Source organism: Lepidochelys kempii, chromosome 5, assembly GCF_965140265.1.
Source record: "Lepidochelys kempii isolate rLepKem1 chromosome 5, rLepKem1.hap2, whole genome shotgun sequence".
Classification (NCBI taxonomy): Eukaryota; Metazoa; Chordata; order Testudines; family Cheloniidae; genus Lepidochelys; species Lepidochelys kempii.
Window position 1 is genome coordinate 117,332,144 of NC_133260.1, and position 17,615 is coordinate 117,349,758.

General features: G+C 39.5%; 1 protein-coding gene across 3 annotated transcripts in view; it reads right to left on the reverse strand.

The window, feature by feature from the left end:
* Positions 1–17,615, reverse strand: part of LINGO2 (leucine rich repeat and Ig domain containing 2) — a 760,520-nt gene that overhangs the window by 351,953 nt on the left and 390,952 nt on the right. The window lies entirely within an intron of this gene.

Here is a 17,615-nt window from a genome sequence, read left to right on the forward strand (position 1 = left end):
GCTCACTAAGAATCTTCTGTCTTTAGGGTAGTTTTTGTAGTTTTCTCTCCTCTAATTGGAAGTAGGAACACATTAAGGGCTAAATTGATTATTTGGATGTTCTTTGGACTTTCTGAGTTGGAGGTGCTGGAAGAATTAGGGAGAGAGGATGTCTAGTGGTAAGGGCAGAAGCCTAGGACTATGGAGACCTGATTTCTATTCTCTCCTCTGCAATGGACTTTGTGTGTGACCTTGGGCAAGTCACTTTTTCTCTCTGTGCTTCAGTTCCTCATTTCTAAAGGGAGGGTAATAACACCTATCACATCTCTAAAGGGAGGGTAATAACACTTCCCTATTTCACATGGATGTTTCACATGGGAGGATACATACAGTAGAGTGTGATGTGCTCATATACCACTGTGATAGGGGCCTTTTAAATATAATAGGTCAATCAATCCAACCTGGAACATAAAACCACAAGCGGGTATCCTTTCAGCCTAAGTAAAGGGTAGCTGGCTTTCAAAGCCCAAATACTTAAAAAAATGGTTTCCTCCTTTCAATGGGTTTTGAGCTTGTTGTTGTATTTCCTGGCTGTTTTTCCCTATGCACTCAAAGGTTTGAGTTTTAGCTCCTGAATACTTTTCTCCAGCATAATACTGCATGTTGATCAACTGGACATGAATATTAATGTCACTACAGTACCGAAAGCTGCACTGCGGGAACCATTGTGTAACCTGAAGACAAGTAGAACCACATACTTCGGTGGATATTTGAGTATATTTGGGAGCCTTGGCATATACAGCCTGTTGATTAGGGTGGGTTAGGAAAATAGAATGGGTTTGTGTTCTACGTAGGAATACCAATGGCACTTCAATGTCCTCGTACTGTAACCTGTGTTACATCTAGTATATTCACCTCCCTTCATTATACTAATCACAAACTGACCTGATAGCAAAACTGCAAGAACTCTACTGCATTTATCATACCAGCCTTACTTATTTGAATGGGAGTATTTGTGGAGTAGATTGTTCCTGAAGATGAATAGAAGTGGCACTGGTGCTATATTAATCTTGCATCTGTAGGAGTGAGATTCTCCCTCCTTCCCTTATGGAAACTGGTACCTTAAATATCACTGAATTCAAATCCATCATTCACCCTGAGTAAATAATCTGGTCCAAAGCCATCTTGAGTGGCTGCCTCTCCCTGAAGCCTATAGTGTGATGCTATCACTCACACAGAGTGATAACATACGCATTCTGTAGTCCCATCCTCTTGACTTCAATGGGGCTATGTGTTCAGTAAGGTGATATGTGCTCTGATTAACCTGGGTGAAATTTTACTGATGAAACATTCCCCCCCCCAAAAAAAATAGCACTGAGCAAAAGTCACAAATTTACGTCAATTTCAGCAATCTGTTTTGTTTGAAAAAAAATCAAAACATTCTTATTTGGGGGGGCTATATTCACACGGGGATTCTCTCTGGCCCATTGACCATTTAAGTATTTATACAAAATGGAACAGAGTCAACAGGAGAGACTGAGAGAAGCCTACCCCAAAATAGCCTATAGCCTGCTAGTTAGCATGCTCATCCAAGAGGGGGATACCCCTGTTCCACTCCCTGCTCCAATGACAGTTAATTGTTTATACAAAATGGAGCAGCTTCAACAGTACAGCTTGAGAAAGACCCACCCCAGAATACCCAATATATTGGTGCTTAGGCACTCATCTAGGAGTGGGAGACTTGGGTTCAACTCCCTGCTGCAGAGCAAGGATTCAAACTTGGGGATCTCACATCCCAGGTGAGTTGCCCTAAAAACTGGGCTATTTGGGTAAAAGAGGGCTGCTGCCTCTACCACCACCTCTCCTTTGGCAAATCTAATCCTTCATTTTCTTTGCTTTTATTCAACCTATCACAATGTTCTGTCAACCTGAAATGAATTTTTTCCTGTCTTTTTCTATTTGATTAACATTTTTTAAAAACGGCTTTCAGTGTGACTTCAGTGGCCTTTATTTATTTACTTGTTGGAACTGTCAGAAAACCAAAAAAATCAGTCAGTTGGAGTCATCTATTAGGGTCACCCAGTCAGGCCCTTATTGTACTTGTTATTGGTTCTCTTGATTTTTCAATGGTTTTATTCTATTCCACGCTTTTAAAAATAGTTTCCCCTCCTCCCCACCCCAGTACATTTAAATGTTCCCTTTGGTAAAGTGCTCTCCAGCTCAGTCACGAGATAGAGGGGCAGATTTTCTCATGCACAAGAGCTATGCTTGGTGCGGGCGGAGGGGAGGAGAGGAATGTGTGTTAGGTAGCCATATTATTGGGGCCAGAAATTACTAACAGCTGCTGCTGTGCAACTTAAGTTGTGCCAATGACTTAGGGTCCTTAATTGACGATCAGTGGACGATAGGTGTAATGGAGCAGAGCTCTGCCACAACTTCTCCCTGGCTCAGCACCCACACCGGATACTGTGTTGGAGAGGTGCACATGATGGATGTTCAGCAGAGGCTCAGATGCACCAACAGGAAGTTTCTCTAAATAGAAGGAGTTTTCTACTGGCCACCTGTAGCTCCATTACAGACCCTTTATACCATTTGATTGCAGTAAAGGGGCTGTAACTGGTTTGAGACTCTTGTCCATGGTTTGGACCTTATTTGAGATATTTTCCCTAATTAATTTTAATATCCCTTTAAAAAGCATAACTTCTGAAATCTAACATTTTGGAAATAGCTTGTGCAGAATACATTAATTATAAATTACATAATCAGCCATGTATGCCCACTTGCTTTAAATTCATTCTCAACAATGTAAGTGTGTATTTTTGCCTTACTGCTATTACAATTTCAGTGCACACTTATACTCAAAGAGGGGTCAATCCTGATCTTGTAATTCTATTTTGGAAATATTTTGGACATCCTTCCATGTCTAGATACTGCTGCTTCTGTTTCTGGGTACAACAAATTATTCAGTTGAAATTTTGCCCCAGTCAAAAGCAAAAGCTATGAAGAAGAGTTATTTCTGGGCAGCTATTTTTGCATCCACCGAATCAACAATTTGGTCCTTAGCATAATTATTGATATTTATTAGGTCAATGAACAGTCTAATGTTTTTACATGAGTATCTATTTTGAATACATATCAAGTCTGGCAGAATGATTTCCAGTCTGTTTCATGAATGCCTTTGCAAATATTTTACTATCAGTATTAATCAAGGAGACTGGACGAACATATCCACATAATTCGACAGACTGCCTTATTTTAATGTTTTAGGAGGCTAGAGAACATCAGTGTTTAAAGTAATATATTTCTGTTAAAAATGACATTTTACTCACGAAACCCAGGAGGGACTCTCACAAGTTATACTACAGAGATTGGGGGCCCTAAAGGACCTTGGAATATTTTACAGAATTCTGTATAAAGTCTCTGAAGACCATGGGCCAAATTCAGTCATGAAAAATCAAAGTGAATGGAAAGGGTACATTGTGACTGCACACCTACCTGAGGGAGTAACTGACCCAACCTAACACCCACCTCCAAAATAAAACAAACTACAAATACATCCCTATACATGATCTACAGAACTTTGGTCTGAGCACACATGAGTAAGCAAGGGCTACATGCCTGCTTACTCCCTGTCTGGAGCAGGTGGCAAAAACGGATAGAACTTTGGATCCACTCCAGCTACTTGAAGGTCGCGGTAATTTAGTACTGGCCTATGCAAGCAATACATTAGCAAATTACTACACCATCATCTCTCTCTCCACCCCTCCCTGGAGCAGAAGGTGACAAATCCTAGCCTTGTACTGATCTAATTTACACATCCTTCAATCCCGTTCACCATTCAATGTATATTAACAAATACCTTTAGATTCACACCCACTTGCCAATGTGCAACTTGCACATTCCTTCTGAATTTGGCCCATTGAGATTAAGGGAATGTAATTTGGTATAACTCATCTACTGAGAACCTGGAAGAAAAGGGTATACCAGGAAAAGCAACTAACAGGTTTATGTTAATGTGAAAGGTGGTCTATTTTAATTTACACCTGCTTAACACCTTGTTGTTATTTGCTTAGACTCAACTCTGACTTTTGTGCCACATGATTTACTGTTCAAATAATTTCAGATTTTCTCTTTCTAAACTCAGAATTCAGTCAGAATATTTCAAAGTTCTTCCACAGAAAACAGACAACAAGTTTCCCATACATTTTTGAGGAAAAAAAATCACTCCATTTTCCAACTGCTTTACTTGGTATGTTTTAGAATCTTCCAACAGAAGTGCATCTAATAAAACAACATTTCTGACTGGACCCCCACACTCCCAATATTGAGCAGATTGTCTTACAAACATTTAAAAGACCAGCAATGGCAAATGTAGACTAACATGCTACTACGCCATCAATGATTCTGTCGTGGAAGACAATGGAAGACTCTCCAGTGAGCATCTCTCTTAACTGGGTCTGTCCCTGACACAAAACCTTTATTTTGCATCTGCTTCCATTTGGAAGTGCCTCACTCATGTGCAAGTGCCTCCCTCCCTACGCTTTTTCCCAGGAGTCCCAGTTAAATAAGTCTCTTGGGCGGCCTTCCTGATGCCCAGGTCAGAGACTGCAAAAAGGAGGAGGGAGTGAGGCTTGCTCCAGACAGCCACCAATAAAACAAGCTATCAGTAGATCAGTCCACACATGGTGAGTATCTCCTCTTGGCCCAGTCACTAGAAGGAGCCTTTATTGTTATGTGCTTGAAAGCCCTTTCCTCAGGAAGAGCTTCCTTCTCCTTACTCTCAGCTCAGTACATGACGCAAGCCAGTTTATCAGAGCTGTAATTGAGCCCAGCTGGTGCAACTCTTCCTGGGCCTACATTAGCCCTTTCCCTGCCCTCAGAATGCAAGGAGTTTATACACTAAAATACGAAGTCTCAAGGGACTGACATGATTTTTCTTCTATTCACTCAGGTTGTGTGATCCGACCCCAGAATGATGTATAAGGAAGGGGCATCTAGTGAAATTTTTAATATCCATTTTGAAAAGGAATACTTATTATTTTTGTTCTTGATGCACTCGTGTTTGGTCATTTACTCCATGAGGAGGCAATAGCTTTCCAGGACAAGGAACCGAACCGGGGATTTATTACTGGAATGCTCATGGCATCACACTAAAATGTAAAGAAGTGTCCTTCTGTAGAAAATAACTACAGGATTATTTCCCCTCTTATCAAAGCTGTCTAATAGGCATTGGTGTTTAATGAAAGCACAGCAGTAATTGAATTGCTTTTATCTAAGGCATGGGAACAATTTTAATGAAGGACCCTGGAATACAGAAGGTGGTAGTGGTTCTTTGTGGGGGAGAGGGAGAGAAGGTTAAGAGGAATCACATACATCTTTCCAGAGAAAATACTTGGCTATTTGCTTCTTAATGTCAATTTTTGGCCTGATGGGTGATTTATTTTACTTAGTTTAAATGACTTTTCCTCTGCTCCCTTTTTTGCTGTGTTATTTATGGATGAGTATACAACTCAGCACCTTTGTTTGCCTCCTCCCACATGCCTTCCTTATTTACATTTTATGGTATTTTAGGTATGTTTCAATGGCTAAAATGGATTCCCAGACTGTCAGATTAAAATACATAACCTAATTCTGCCATCCTTAAACAAACTTTCTTGGCAAGAAGCCCCATCAATTCTGAAGAGCTAGACTGTGACTTGACCTACATGCCCTGGTAAAGGAATAGGAATAAGGGGAGCAAGCATCCCCGCTTTGTGTGGCATATCCAGACCTTGGGTACTGGCGCTCAGGGGTGCGTGTCCACTTACCGCCACTAATCCCCAAGGTATGGGGACAGGGTGGTGTGAGAAATGTTATCCCACAGTTCAGCAGCATGTTACTTCCCCTCTCCCTCATGCAAGGGGGAATCTAAGTGCCACAATTCCTTCCCCCGGTGTGTTCCTGGGGCAACACAGCAATGCATTTCCCCTTTCTATGCTCTTTGTAGAAGAGCCATGATATGGTCCAGAGAGAACCCAGAGGAGAGAATGAGGATAACCAAAGCCAACAGTTTACAGTCTGGTAAAGGGAGGCAAAAACAGGAGCCAGTGTTATTGCTTCCAATTACTTAAATAAAACATCCTGTAACTGTCAGTCTTGCTAGTAATTCTGTAATTCTTCCATAGGAGTCATTCCAAAAGAAGTATGCAGCACCAAGTCTTGAATTTAAATATAACCATGTCTCTTGTTTTCATAATGAAGGAGAATGGGTGTGCCAATGTAGCATAGTAGAACTTAATTTTTTCTCCCTAAAATGGAAAGATACGAACACAGATCTACACTAGCCAGTTATGTTTCAGACTTCCATTTTAGTAATGCAAAGGGCATTTCTGCAAACAAGTCTCTGGTTTGGAACCAAGACATCTATACACAGCATTCTTTCCCAATGCCCGTTTTGCTCCAGTGAATTTAGGGCTCAGAAGCCGTGTCACACATTTTACTACCTCTGACAGTGATTAGACAGGTCTGAACATGTGGCTGCTTACACACAAGGACAGGTAATTTTCCACTAGGACGACACTAAGTTGCTGTGCAACAATAATTGTGGACCTCCCAAATGAGTTAACATTTTCTCCACAGAACAGATATATCACAGGCAGTAAACTTCCTCACACTGTCCACCACAAAGGTCCCTGAACTGGAAAGGCATCTTCTCAACCAAGAGGTAGCAGGCAGAGGTGGGTGAAATCTTTTAACCAAAAATGTTCACCAAAGTGTTTCAGTCAAAAAATAATAATAATAAAATAATCTGAAAGTCAAAACATTGTTTAAAATGTTGAAAGCAAACATTTTGATTTTTTAATTTGAAATAACTTTTCCTTTTTAAATGACCTTTAATTTTATTTTTTAAAAATTAAAAAAAGGAGAAAGCTCAAAATTAAAACAAAATGTTTCATTTCAGGTTGAACAAACCATTTCATTGAACCCATTTTAAATATTTTATTTACTGATTTTTTTTTAAATTACTTTCAGGTTGACCCAAAACAAAACTTGTTTGATTTTTTTTGGAACTGCCAGCCAACTGAAAACTGCATTATTTGAACAGTTCTAGTAGCTAGTTCAAGTCTCTATTTCCATTAAACACTTGGACTTTCTGTTGAGACTATCAAAGAAGGTCCCAGTTGTGATGGTGGTTTGGTGATTCAGGCACCTCCTTAGTTGGGACTAGATTGAGATGATTGATTGATTGATTTGGCCACTGAATAGCCGACTTTTGCCATTAAGAACATAAGCAGCCTGGAAAGGACTGTTGAAAGACTGAGGATTTCATTGCCAATCCTCTGATATATATATCCCCCATCCCTAGTATATATGTTAAGAGCCAGAATCTGATACCTTTACTCATTTACTACATTACTTCAGCAGTAGTTCCATTTATTTCATTATTCCAAAGTCCCATAGGAAGGCACTAATTCGGTGTGATCAAGGGTGTCGGAATCTGGTTTTAAATACATGCAGTGTAGAGACCTAGACTGTGCCTGCAGGAAAAGCAGCAATCACAAGTAGATTAACAATGAAGATAATAAGTAACCAGTTAACAAATTTTGCATACATCTGCTGCCTTTCCCGCGGGAATCTTCCCATTTACTAACAGCTGAAAATAAATAAATCTTATCTGGTTTGTCAAAATACATGCATACAATAGAGCCGGCTGCTACTGAACACAAAAAATCACTTTGATTAAATTAAATATAAATGTCCCTGTCTCAAGCAGGAAACTAAACACATGTTCTCTCTAGCTACAGCTGGTTAGTGAACAAATCCATTTATGACTCAAGTGATGATCAAGCTGAAATCAGATGCAGGGGGGGAGCGGGGTTGAAAAAACATTTTCCATAAATGATCAAATTTAGGTAGCTAGTGAATTTCTAGCAAAAGGTCATAAGGTCTGAAGGTGCTGAGCATCCGAAACTCCAATCTACTTCAAGGGGGACTAAGGGCTCTTGGTACCTGGCATGATCAAATCCATTGTTTACAAGCTCTAGTCAGATTGACAGGATTTCTCACAGGTATTTAGCTAGGTTTTTTAGCAGCAGAAATTTTATCACTTTAGAATTCAGAAATGCCTCAACCTTTTACTAGTTTTACTTTCTAATTTTAAAAAGTCAAGTACTATATCATATGACAAAGATGCTGTTAAAATATGCAATTTTGGAGCAAGCAGTTCATAGAAATGACTACTTCAGGTATCAGGGTTTTGGTACATTCATGTGGGAAAATAAAGAAACCACCTCTGAAAAGCAGACCTTTTAGAAATATCTTTTGAGAGTGACATGTGCTACCAGACCTTTAGACATCTGGATTTATTTAATATATACAAGTTTTCATTGGAATTAAGATTGTTTCTCCTTAAAACCATCATCATCCCAACAGACTACATCCCCGCACCATGAAGATGCTCCCAGAAATTCACATCTGCAGAGCAATGGACTGTCTGTTGATAAAGTGCTTTTTTGTGTACTACAGGCATTTTGGAAATAGCTTTTGGATCAAACTAAATGAGTTCCTGTATAAATAAAGAACCCGAGAAATTGCAGCAGGCACTCAGCAAGATATTGGTGTGACAGCTAGACAGATGCAGCGTGACCCACTGCAATTGATGTTTTATATTGAGTGCAGGGTCTAATAAAATGAGTTCTACCATGGAGCTTGTGTGCTCACTGAAATCTGTATTAAACCTCCAATACGAGTTTTGACTGTTGCTGTTGGAGGGGAAGGTGGGGGAAGAGAGAAACAAAAGTGTCTAGAATTGTTGTCTGAGTAATCTCTGAACTTCCAGCAACCACCTTAAACACACATTTTCTATTCTAATCAAGTTTAGAGATGAAATAGTATTTGTACTGTATATGTTGCCTGTCTCTGTAAATTATTTCACAATCCACTGAAACAAAACTTACAGCATTTCTCTTAAAAACCTCAGCTCCCTTCTGCTTATCCTGCAAGTCTAACCAAATTGGGGCTACATGAGATCTCTGCATCCCGTTTTCTAAATAAGTGCACTATTTATATCCACAGAGACATTTGTTCCTTTACTCAGGAATATGCTAAGAGAGAATTGCAAAGGCAGCAAAACTGTCTCTGTGAATTTTTGACATGGTGACCTTTGGGGTGTTCAGTGGATTGTGTGATGAGCAGGCCTTCACCTCACTTCTGCCTCTGGGGAAAAGACAGATGGAATTTCTAGAGAGAGAATTTCTCTCTCACACACTCTCTACACATTCACAATTCACATTGCCAAATAGTTCAGTGCAGGAAATAAGTCTTCCACGCATTTACAGTATATATTTTTCATCTCTGTCTCTGGCTGGTATTTCCCATGGTGGAGGATCTTATAACTGTCTACAGTATCTTTACAAGAACTCTTCTTCAGGGATGCACTTAGGCTGTTAGCTGGCTTAATCTGACCAAGTATGATTCTCTGAGCATACTCCCCAACTGATGCTAAGTTGTTACTGTCTATGTTGAAGTTGTGCTTATTTCATAAGCAGAGTAATCTGAGCAATTCATCACATTTAATTAAACTAGCTTAAAATGACATGAGATAGGGTTATAGTGTTATGGTTATAACCATGCTAGTTATATACTTATAGTAATAAGAATAGTACTTTGAACTTGAATAGAACCTTTCATCTGAGGAGCTCAAATACCCTTTCAGACATGGATTACTGTAACACGGCTTGAATGGGAATGGAAGCAACGGGAGGCTACGTTCTACCCCCTCTCCAGCTATGTAGCTGCCCTCTACTATCCCTCACAATCCTTCCTCTCATTCGGATACCTCACTCTCTTGTCACCACAATCTACCCAAACTCATCAAGTTCAAGTTTATACTTGTTTTCAAGATCTTGGCTAAATTCTGCAATGCCAGCCTCGACATGCTGTTTGTCCTTTATTCCAACAAATGTCTTCACACTTTTTACTATGCTGCCCCTCTAACACAGGGCCTATAAGATAATGGCATAGCTACATAGGGTAACCTGGAATTGTGTATAGGACTGGAAAGTCAGACTACTTTTATTTAGGCACCAAAAAATATGGATTTTGGTGCCTAAAGGCTCCATCACATAAGGAGGTGAACATTCTGGCCCTGAGCCAGCAAAACACATAAGCATGTGTGACTTTGAGCATGCAGTTGTGTGGTAGGGGACAGATAACCACACAACTGCTACCCTGGGGTTCTTACACTTTTTCTAAAGCATCTGGTACTACCCACTGTCAGAGACAGGATACTGGACTAGATGGACCTCCAGCGTGATCCCATCTGGCACTTCCTAGGTTCTTAGAAGTTGAGTCCTGTTCATTTGCTTGTGAATGATTATGTTCATAACCGCCACACGAACCACCAACACAACTGGCAACTTGGAGAGCACACACTGCAGAGAAGCCAAGGACTAAATGGCCAGGAGATTGAACTACCCTGCATGCTATTTGCTACCTAAACAGCTTCCTGTGGCAAAGAGTTCCACAGTCTCATCACACATGGTGACAAAAGGCATTTTCTTTAATCAGTTTTGAGTTTGCCACCTGTTAATTTCATTGAATTTCTCCTTGTTCTCATGTTATAAGAGAGAAGTCCTCAATCTACCTCCTCTACACCATTTATTATTTTATATATATTTTATCCCATCCCTCTTATTCATTTCCTTTCCGAGGTAAACAATCTCCGTTTTTCATCTTTCTTTGTACATATTTTTCCATCTCCCTAATCATTCTCACAGACCTTCTCTGAACCCTTTCTAATTTCTCAGTAGAACTGAACTTACTTCAATTAAGCCACCAAACAGCTTTCATAGTAGACTTGTGGTCACTCACTAAGGCACCAGGGGCAAGAGATAAACCAGTTGGCTAGAGCTGAAAGGTTCTGTATATCATTGTCAATCATCCCCTGAGCCATCTAGTCCCCCTATTTCACAACAGACGAACTCAAATTGTAACAAAACAATTACTCCCACACTGAAACCTTGTTTGCCATGTTCCAGAGACAAATAATAAATAAAAACCCTTGAAAAATAGAAACTTTAACTATAGCGGTGCTAACAGCAATTACAGGAATAGTACTGAAGCTTCAGGTTACAGTGACCCTGAATACGTACTTACACACCCCTGTACGTGTGTGTGAAGTTTAGTCCTTGCAAACATAGGACTTTTCAATTCTGAGCTGTCAGAACATTGTACTTGTTCACCAAAATACTTTAGTGGGAGTTTATACACACGTACACATTTAAGTAGAGTGGGGAAAATACAACATTTTGGGGCGGGGTATAGAATATTAAGGGAAACATTAATGAAATCCCCATTACATTGCAGAAGGAATCCAAAGATTATCAGAAAACTTGAGAGACATTAATATATGAAATGATCATATTATATCTAATTCAGGACACTTGTGCATGACAACATTTTGGTGTTACTACTGCGTCAGTGATTCATATTATTTTCCTTTTTCCTAAGGAACCTGAAACTTGTTCAGCTAGGAAGCTGGAGGGCTAATTGGCTTCAACCTCTGAGACCATGATTTATGTTCCAAGTTCAGTAGTTAGAATCAGTATGCCAAAGAAAATGACTATATCCAAGGCTAAATTCCTGTGCTCTAAATAAAACTCCAAAGCTGAAGGAATATCTACGTATTCGAGTTGCTGATCACCCTAAAGCAGAGGCAGTACAGGAAGGGATTATACACTGCCCACAGTAGGAAGGTAGATTAGGTTAGAAATCCAAAGGCTCAGGTTCAGAGGAAGAGACTCATATAGCTGCATATAGTATGCTACCTTTCACCATGACCAGAGGAGGACCTACCATTGTGTAAACCGAGAACCCCCTCTCTCCACTCAGAAAAGATATAAAATCAGTATAAAAGAAAACTGCCTTCATTCCAATTCTATGCACCACTTCCATCTGTTAATTTAATGGAATAGCTTTTCTAGATGAAGGCTCCATGCCAGGTCAGCCGCTTTAATGCCCCACAGGTACACAGTCCAGCAAGCAACTTCAAAACAGCAATAGCATTTCAATAAACAGCTCAAATGCTATAACACACCAAGTGAAAGGCACTTTAAAAAATGCCCTTATTCAAAGAGCAAAATAAGTTACAATGCCCCAGCAAAAGTTTAGACCGAGAGTTCTCCCACTGTAATCAGTGATCCCAGGTTTCTTGCTGTTTTCCAGGGATGGGGGTTCTTCATAATCCTTGGAACACCACAACCAAGTTTGTAACACGATACATCATCTTTGCCTCCCAATCAGAGTGGTAGGAAATAAAACCATTTTAGTTCATATGGGTTTTGTGAAAATATTTTTTTGGAATGCATTTGCTTTGCATCTTGGGTTGCACTTTGAGTTTTAGATTCAAGCAATACAAAAATCTCAAAGCAATACTCTTGTGAAACTGCTGATTTCCCCCGTATTTCCCTCCGCTTCCACAGATAAATAAATAGATACAGATCTTCCGCAACACCAAAGAATCAGCTTTAATCCACCTGAGTATTTCGATGCTCAAAAAGCCTCTAAATCAGAGATCATTAATGCCACAGAAACATTTTACCTATACTCAAGCCAATTGTGAATAGAAGACTACAGTAACTTACAAAAGGGCACAAATGCTAACTGCATCACAACTCTACATTGCTGACAGTCTAAAATTCAAACCTTTGCATTATTGCTGACATCTATTTTTTAACTAAAAAGTGATTGTAGTTTGTGTTTATAGTGGACAAAATAAACCTTAAACCAAGAAATTAATTAAACAAATAAAATGTTGTAGATTGAATGGAGTTATTATTTTGATACAGTGAAACAAGGCAATAAACATAGCAGTAAAAAAAGCCTTTAATACACAAGCATAGCTTTCTAGTGCCATAAAATGTACTTTCAAGAGAGTAGCACATTATGGTTTAAGCGAAGCTCTTCATTAGATAGTGTGAGAAAATGAGGCATGAAAGGAAGATAGAAAAGCCTTCTTAATAGTTCCTGTGCAGATAATGTAGGCCAAAGACAATCAATAGCCATGCCTCATTTATTTTATGTCTTTGAACACTTGGAGGCAAAATGTTAGTGTATGCTCTTGTTGGGAACCTAAGCTTTGCATTAGTAATGAAAAAATTGATTTGCATATTATGATGTAATTTACACAAACTTCTATTCAAATGACAGGTTGTTATTGTTAACTAATATGGAAAGCAACACAACACCTATTGTTTTATTCTAGATTCATTAAAAATCACTTCATGGAGCCATCAGAAATTGTACAAATTTACTAAGTCAACAAAATGACCCAAACAATCAATATGAAGGTCCATAAACACATTATGAAATCACATTAAATGTACATTAAGAGTCACATAAAATACCCTATTAAAAAGACTCAGTTGTTACAAACTGTACAACTAGTTCTGATATCAGCAGATTGAAAAAGTATGGTTTCAAAACATTTTATTAATGGATGCTTTTAACAGAGTGCACTGACTTAATTTTTTTACTACGTCTTTAAATATTGTAGCCTGTGACAGTTCTATCACTGTCTGGCCTCAATTACATACCATCTTCAGCTATTATTAATGGAGCAAAACAGTAGCAACTATGACTATGAGCTCAGAGCAAAATGGAAGAAAAACTAATATTCAGCACAAATACTGAGGGGAAAGACACACCTATGGTAAATGTTTAATGCTGGTATTTTTTAAAAAATGAATCCAACAATATAAGTAATCAGCTTTGAACTATTTCATATGTTCTTGAAACAGAATAGGTCTGCCATATATAAATTCTGATTTCTACTAATATCAGACCCATTAGAAAAAGGCTAGCCAGTTCAATGGTCAAGTTAAACACGATATAACTCGGACTTTCATGTCCCCCTCTAGCCCCAAACTCATAAAAAGGAGCTCTGAATTGGATAGAGGGAACTGTAGGCCCAATCCTGCAAATCCTTGCCTGAATATTCCTTACTTGTGAGAGTAACCTCCTGGACTTCAATGCTGTAACTTGCTGACCACCAGCATTACCGTAATTCCTCAAGAAAGACAATTATTGAAGTTTATTATCTTGGAAACTTACCCAGAGTGGGGTTTGGGTTTGATCTCTAATTTACAATAGGTTTAGTATTGTACAGAAAGAAAGATTAAATACAGCAGCATTTATGCTTACATACGTAAGCAACGTTCAAACACAAACGTTTAATGTTATTTTAACTTGTGCCTGATTCCATCAGGCAATCTTAGAATCAGTAAAGAAAAGCCACTGCCAGTTAGTGGAATGGCTCCTACAGCTCAAATAAATTTGTTAGTCTCTCAGGTGCCACAAGTACTCCTTTTCTTTTTACAGATACAGTGTGATGGTTGCCATTCCAGGGATTGAATCAGGGACCTTCAGAACTCAAAAGACTGAAACACTATAGCCTGAACGAAAGAATCTAACAGCCTCACATCCTCTGTGGATGAGGCACAGAGGGGGGCATGCAACACGCACCGACCAGACTATGGGATTGTATCCAATGCTTACCACAGTCTAATGCAGAGATGGAGAAATGACACCATTGTGCAAGCTGCCATTAAAATGAATTTGATGCAACTCCCTTTTTTGCCTATTAGATTTTTCAGATCTTGTCTATCTTTAAGAGACCTCATTGTCCTAAATGACCTCAATGCTCTCTCTCTGAAGGCAATGGCACCAGATAACAATATGCTCCCCATGATAGGATGTGAATGATGTTGGGAAGTATATAACAGCAATAACCAGTTCCTGTATGCTGTTGCTACAGTAAAGGAATAGAATTCATTCCCCCAGAAAACAATATTGTAATGCTACTTAATATATAGTAGTACAGTCACTCAGCAAGTATCACTGTGGTAGGACGAGCATAGGCACAGTCAAAAAGTAATAACTATCTACTTTAAATCAAACAAGCTCTGTTTGTTAAGAACAAGCTAAGCCGGTGTAGTTACCACAACTATTCTGTTTTAAGCATAAATCTTTATAAAATTCTGCTTAACAGTGTTAGTAAGGACAGGGGGGTTGGTTGAGGTAAAATGAGATGGTAGCAGCCCGAGCTGCAAGATAGAAATGTTTACAAACCATTTACAACTTACACTGCATGCACAGTACTTTTCTTGCTTAGCTTTGTCTGCTGCTTTGAGAATGCTCAAGACTTACATCCGAGAAGAACAGGGGAGAAAACTATTCCTCTGGCCACCATGTAGATCAAGAGCAGAGGGGAACAGGAACAGAAAAACATCACCGGGAGCAGTTTTTGAAACGAGAATGCAGTCTTCCTTTTGAAAGAGTGGCATAAGACAATGAATGGTAGAAAACTAAGCCAAACATGTCACTCCTTGTGCCAAGCTTCTAATGATCTTACCAACATAGGCCAGGTTAGTATAGCTCAGTGAACAACATATTTGTAACCGTGCAGTCTATCCTTGGGAATCAGAAGAGATGCCAATTGCAATGGAATTATTAAGACAGCATTCAGTTTCATATCTAAGGTGAGGGGACATTCAGCCTCACTGTCTCTCCACTCAGTGTTGATAGCAGGTGACAGTGTCTGCTACTGCCCTAACTGCTGGCTTCCTATGTTACGGTTAGCACAACTGAGTCATCACTGGCTGGTCCATAACCGGAACTATGCACAGACCCCAGCCCAAGCAACTGGGCTCCATCTTTGAAGCAAGAGGTTGAAACACCTATAGAAATTCTGCTGTTTGTAGAAAAGCTGGTCAGCTGAATTTGGGCTACGTTTGCCCCTTCTCCCCCCCAACCAAAAAAAGAAACCACATCTCCTTAACCACCTCCAAATCTTTACACTGGTCTTGTGATCAAGATGGCCAGGAACCAGTGATATCTTGGGGTGGGAGGGTGGTGAAAAGCTGTTTTGCAGACCCATGCAAAAAATGCCACCCCTTCCTGTTTGTGACCTCTTCATACTGCTGAAAATGACTCCTTGCTAAGACAGAAGGGCACAAGATATTTTCCCTAAGGCTGGAAGTGAATGCTCTAATCTCCACATAGCTGTAGTACATTGTGTAATAGGTATAAGAGGACACTATATTCCAAATAAGAGCATGGAAGTGAAACTTTTCTATCACACCCTGTTTGTGCATGTACAGTGAGTAGTGAGTCTCTCTCCAACCATCTCAATGCTTCAGTTCACCTAGAGTAATCAAAGATATTAAGGTGTATCACAATTAGACATAAGATTCCCAGACCTAGTTGTACTACAGATTATCTGTCTAGGTTACTGTGATTTCCCCCCACCCCCGCGCTCTCTCTCTCACACACATGCACAGTCACATAACTAATGGTTAGAATTAAAAGCATGTTGGCTCTTGTGTGCAAATCCTAAGGTTACAAAATGTCAGGCTACACGGAGGCATGAAGTACCGTGCTGACATCCATGAATGACAGCATTAGCATCAGTTTATGTGATACATTAACACAGCTTAATCCTTTGCCACAAGCCATCAGCTCCAGTGGAAAAAAAATGACAAAGTAACACGGGCCATTAGAGAGAATTTGGAGAAATTCTCTCAAGGAGCTTATAGTTAACATGTGTCACCACTTTGACCTCACCATCTGTCTATCTCTTAGTCCTTAACATGCTAGTTTTCTGTCTGTTATTTAAATCCTGTCTAAATGGATCTCCATTCCCTCATAACACCACATATCTGACCGATCTTCAAGTCGGACGGAATACAAAGCCTTCTGTGAAGGGCATGGTTTCTAGTAATAGATAGGAATTTTGGGTAGGGTTTTCCAAAGCACTCAGCAGTGGCCTAACTCTGCTCCCACTGAAGTCCATGGGATTTTTTCTATTGATTTTAATGGAAGACGATTGAAAGCAATACTCAGCACTTTTTAAAATCCCACCATTACTATTTAGTTTGAATAAAGTTACCAGTCTCTATGGCGGCTGAACCATATCTAGGGGAGACAACACAAAATTGTCTTTATGTGAGCTTCATCTGGTTTCATTCCCTGAGGTACAGAAAGTTCTTGAACTTTGGGATAACCTGGGAGATGAACCCATGCCTACATTGGAAAATTCTATTCTGAGACATTGCTACCATTAGTGAAGGAGATTGTCAAAATTTCCCCACACAAGAATAGGCTGTCAGTAGGTCTTAAACAACTTTATACCTCTATTCCAGAAATGACTCTTGATTTTGAGAGCATTAACAGTTATCACCCTTTCTGTCTAATATCCTCTAATATCCTATATTTAGGGAGGCTTAATGAGACACTGTGGTGAAGCACTTCTGATAATACCTCCCATTCACTTGATCCCTGTCAATCTAGTTATTGTTTGGCACTAGTCTTGCTAGGTGATTGTCTTCTTTTGACAATGGACAACGTGTCCATGCTGTTTCCTTTAAACTCTGCCAGTTGCCTTTGACAATCATGGCCAAGAGATAGGATTGAAAGGTGCCAAGAACCAGGTAGGGTTAGATGGGGTTATTCTTGAATGAATCCACTATTTTCTCTCTGTGAGAACCCAGTCAGTAGTACGTGCTCATTGTTCGTCTGCTCCATGGACTCTCTCATGCAGATTACTGCAAGGTTCTATTCCAACAGCCATACTGTTTAACATTTATATGATGCCTTTA